The sequence below is a fragment of the Nicotiana tabacum genome, chromosome 22 (assembly GCF_000715075.1).
Source record: "Nicotiana tabacum cultivar K326 chromosome 22, ASM71507v2, whole genome shotgun sequence".
NCBI classification, from domain to species: domain Eukaryota; kingdom Viridiplantae; phylum Streptophyta; class Magnoliopsida; order Solanales; family Solanaceae; genus Nicotiana; species Nicotiana tabacum.
The window spans coordinates 48,375,619-48,380,866 of NC_134101.1; positions in this window are offsets into that span (position 1 = coordinate 48,375,619).

Here is a 5,248-nt window from a genome sequence, read left to right on the forward strand (position 1 = left end):
GTAACAAGTCCAAACTTTGGACTGAAAGGTAGTGACGAACATAACCTCAACAGGTATAATAGAAATAAATGTGCAGAAACGTAGGCATGCTTTCAAGTCAAATATACAGCTCAAACAGTAAAGGAAATACAGATCTGAACAGTGTAAGGTATACAACTCAGCTATCTATACATGCCAATACACAAACTGTATGAAATGCACCATGTGCTCCACTCTCAAGTATTCAACCACTCGGTACTGTATATAGCCATTCGGCCTAGGGAAATCCATCCCGGAACATATACAACATTGACTATAAGTCACCAGTACCGAGGAAAAAGGGCAATCCAACCCTGTGGAGAAATCCATCTCCAGGTATCAAGTACTTCAGACAAATCCATGTCTAGGGAAATCCATCCCTCAATAATATCATCCGCACTCACCGGGGGTGTGTTACAGACTCCGGAGGGGCTCCTACAGCCCAAGCGCTATCATAATCATCAATATAACCAATACGGCGTGCAACCCGATCCCATAATTGTCACTCATAACCAGGCACTCGGCCTCACTCAGTCATCAACAACCTCTCCAGTCTCACCACGGGCTCACAATGTCATGAAAACAACCCGGAACAATGATATGATGATTCAATAAATAACTGAGACCGAGATATGATATAAAAATGCATGATCATGACTGAGTATGGAATAGTAAATGAAACTAGTGAGATGATAGAAAGAAACGACCACTAAGGTTCCAACCAATCCTGGCACAAAGCCTAAACATGATATCTAGCATGATCTACAACTCAACTAATTTATCAGCCGATGAAAACATGGATATCAACAGGATAGAGCCACTAAACGGTGCCATGGAATCACCCACGTCACAATTCTCACGGTGCACGCCGCACGCCCGTCACTTGACATGTGTGTCACCTCAATACCAATCACATAACATATAATTTGGCGTCACCTCAGATGATAGTAAGTTCACTCTCCAATTCCCAAGCCCTAAATTCCCTAATTTCCAATTTAAATCCCTAATTAAATGATGAACAAAGCCATAGATTCACGAAAATTAGACCAATATGGGTTAGAATCACTTACCCCAATGTCCTCCTAGAAAACCTTCAAAAAATCGCCTCTCTCTCTAGCTCCCCAAGTCCAAAATTGAAAATGGAAGACACAACCCCGAGCTGGGGTTTTCTACCCAGTTAAAACCGTATATGCGGTCCTAGTTCCGCACTTGCGGAACCGCATCTACGAATCGGGCTCCGCTTCTGTGAAAATTCATTAAAAGCCTGACTTCGCTCCTGCGATCACTTGACCGCATGTGTGGTCATCGCAGATTCGGGACCCAAGCCGCACCTGTGATCCATCTGCGCATCTGCGCCTCCCAAACTGCTTCTGCGACCACCGTAGATGCGGGATTTCCATCTCACCCGCGGTCTGAGCCCAGGTCTCCCTTAGCCGCACCTGCGGCTCTTCCTTCGCCCCTGCAGCCTCGCACCTGCGGTTTCCACTCCGCAGTTGCGGAAGACACCAGAACCAGCAGCTTCAGCTGCATTTTATCAACTCCAATTCTTCTGTTGACCACCAGGAATCACCCCGAGGCCCTCGGAACCTCAACCAAACATACCAACAAGTCATATGACCACCTACGAACTAGTCGAACCTTCGAATCACCCAAAATAACATCAAAACACCAAATTACCCTCAGATTCAAGCCTAGAAACTTCTAAACTTTCAAATTCCGCAACCGACGCCGAAACCTATCAAACCATGTCCGAATGACCCTAAATTTTACACACACGTGGAAAATGACACCACGAACCTACTCCAACTTCCGAAAATCCATTCCGACCCCGATATCAAATTTTCACTATCGACCAAAATTGCCAAATTTTTAACTTTTGCCAATTCAAGCCTAATTCCCCTACTGGCCTCCATACCACATTCCGGACGCGCTGATAAGTCCACAATCACCTAATGGAGCTAATGGAACCATCAAAATTCAAATCCGAGATCGTTTACACATAAGTCAATATTCAGTTGACTTTTCCAACTAAAGCTTCTAATAAATAGACTAACTATTTCAATTCACTTCGAAACCACTCCGGACCCGAATCACCTAACCCGGTATATCACAATATAGCTGAAGAACACAAAAAGAAGCAGAAATGGGGAAAACGGGGCTATAACTCTCGAAATAACCGGCCGGGTCGTTACATCGTCCCTCGGCCCTCGATCCAGGGCCTCGATCATCGGCCTTCAATCCTGGGCCTCGATCCTCGGCCTTCGATCCTCGGCCTCGATCTTTGGCCTTCGACCCTCGGCCACGATCCTAGGCCTCGATCTTTGGCCTTGAATTTCCAGCAGAATAAAAATTACAGCAGCTGTTTAAGTCCAACTTTTGATCCGTTAACCATCTGAAACTCATCCGAACACAAACCATATATGAATTTCAATCATAAAACACGTTATGGACCTGCTCACGCACTAAAAACACTGAAAAAAGGTCATCTTGACCCGATATTGACCATGGTCAAACTCCCAAATTTCTTAACCTTACTAGTCTCTCCACCAATGATCAAAAAAACAAAATACACCCAAGCCCCTCGTGACCTCAACCAAATATACCAACAAGTCCTAAAACATCGTACGAACTTAGTAGAAACCTCAAATCATATCAAACAACGCTAAAACCATGAATCATACCCCAATTCAACCTTAATAAAACAAAAAAATTCCGACTTCTACATTCGACGCCGAAACCTATCAAATCAAGTCCGATTGACCTCAAATTTTGCACACAAGTCATAAATGACATAACGAAGCTATGAATTTCGGAACTGGATTCCGACCCCAATATCAAAAAGTCAACTCCCCGGTCAAACTTCCAAAGTTAAATTCCTATTTTAGCCATTTCAAGCCTATTTTAACTACGAACTTCCAAATAAAATTTCGGACACACTTCTAATTCCAAAATCACCATACAGAGCTATTGGAATCATCAAAATTTTATTCCGGGGTTGTTTGCTCAAAAGTCAACTCTCCGGTCAACTATTTTTATTTAAGCTTCAAAAATGAGAATTGTTCTTTAAATTAAATTTTGAATCTTCCGAAAACCAAACTTGATTGTACACACAAGTCATAATACATATTACGAAGTTACTCAGGACCTTAAGTCGTTGAACGTTACATAGATTCTTAAAACGAGAAGTCGGGTCGTTATACGGGGACTGTACAAATGCAAAAGGTGGTCGATTGTGAAAGGACATCCCTCGATCTTACTCACAAAGAAATGGAGGAGGATCATGATCCTCCAGAAAGAAGGGTGAATCTGGTCAAGGGTCACCTCGTATCTCTTGCAGAAGTCGATGATGATCAGGTCCAAGGGACCCAACGTAAAGGGATAAGTGTAAACACTTAAAACTCCCTCAACGTGGGTGGTGATGGCTTCATCAGGTTTGGGAACTACCACATGTTTGTCAGCCCAGTTGCTATCCATTTTGACGTCGGAGAGAACATCCTCGGTGATCGAGCAGATATACCTCGAGGCCGCATCACATCGGCCTGGTACGGAAGAAGGTTTTTTGACCTTAAAATCAGCAGTGAACGGGCACCCCCCCCCCCAGGAATAAATATTTTTAGAGGAGGCTCCGGTGCCGGTTCCTTGACAGCAGTGCGCGAGACGGTTTTCTCGGTAGCCGGCTGCGAGGTAGAGTAAGTTTCTTTTTGAGGAACGAATTTTGAAGTCTTCGTCATTTCTTTAGAAAATGAAGGAAAAATATGATAGAGTATTCTTGATGGTTTGGGATATAGAACAGAAGTTCTTACAAAAGGATTTTAGAGTAACCAGAAAATTAATACTTAGAAGTGTTGAAATTTCTAAGGTACGGGGGCAGAAGGTTTTAAAGTAAAGTTTGAATGCAGTAATGAGGGGGTATTTATAGTTTCTCAGCGATTGTTCACATTTGGGAGTGGCCGACCGACGACTGACAGGCATTTAATGCCATTAATACTTGACTGACGAGATGTTTCGACTATTTTGTCATTTTTGTCACAAAATATCGAAGTCGGGATCGGAAGTTCATATCGTTTCTCGTCGTCTACTCTCTGAAAAACGAGGGGACTATCTGTAAATGGTAGAAATTGAGCTCGATTACAACTTGATAGATTAGGATTGGAACGTGTCGACCGAGGGCTGAAGATCGACCTCGAGTCCCACCGAGCTAGAACCCGAGGTCGGAAAGCCTGCATTCGAGGAACATTGAGTTTGGTGTCGACCTTAACTTTGAACGAGCTCGGAGAAATATTGTTGAGATAACTAACAGAAGACCGAAATATCTATGACCAGTCGAATATTACGACGAAAATTTCGGCACGAATCAATAAGGAACCGGCAATCAGCAAATCAAGAGATCTTTTTCCTTTTATAGAATTGTACCTAAAGTAGGATTCCTCTACTATATAAAGGGGGCTTGATTATTCATTTTATACATTGTAACATGCATCCCAAAGCGATATATTATTATTCTCCTTAAGTTTTATTCATTCTCTTGTTGTTCTATTCGGATATCAATCAAAGTACTTTTGACTCGAGGGTGGCTAACCTTCCAAGGCTACGACTGCTCAACATGTGTGGTTTGCATTTACTTTTCCATTATTTATTTCAATTACAATCTGATTTATTATTTTGTATCAAGTTTGATCACGTATCCTTAAAACCTCTTATAAATTCAATTGTTATCCGATTTTTAGAGTAAACAATATTGTTATTAAAATTTTGAGGTACCAAGGGAAATAAGAACAATAAGTACTAGATCAAATTATCCCCAAAAGCCAAAATAAACATTGACTTTCTACTAAACAAGGATTATCGTCTTCTAATTTACATATGCTGAAAGAGAAGCCACCTTTTTCGAGGCTACATTTTACATATATAAGGCAATAGCAATATCTAAGTACAAACAAGTAATATTAGCTATAGACTTGAAACTCCACCGCCTTGATCACCCAAAAACACCGAGTACACCTATGCCTTTCAGTGGTGGTATCCCTATTCCATTTAAAAATTCCAAAGCTCTCTTATTTCCTCCCTTTTTTCGAATAGGAAGCTCAACTGAGCTTCTATGGAACCATTATTGAAAATAAAAGAATACTTTTTTTCTTCAATTATTTGATACCTTACAATACGTAAATAGCATCGAGAAATTAATTAGCATTGTTAGGCAACAAAGTTGCTGCATTATATGGAGGTTACT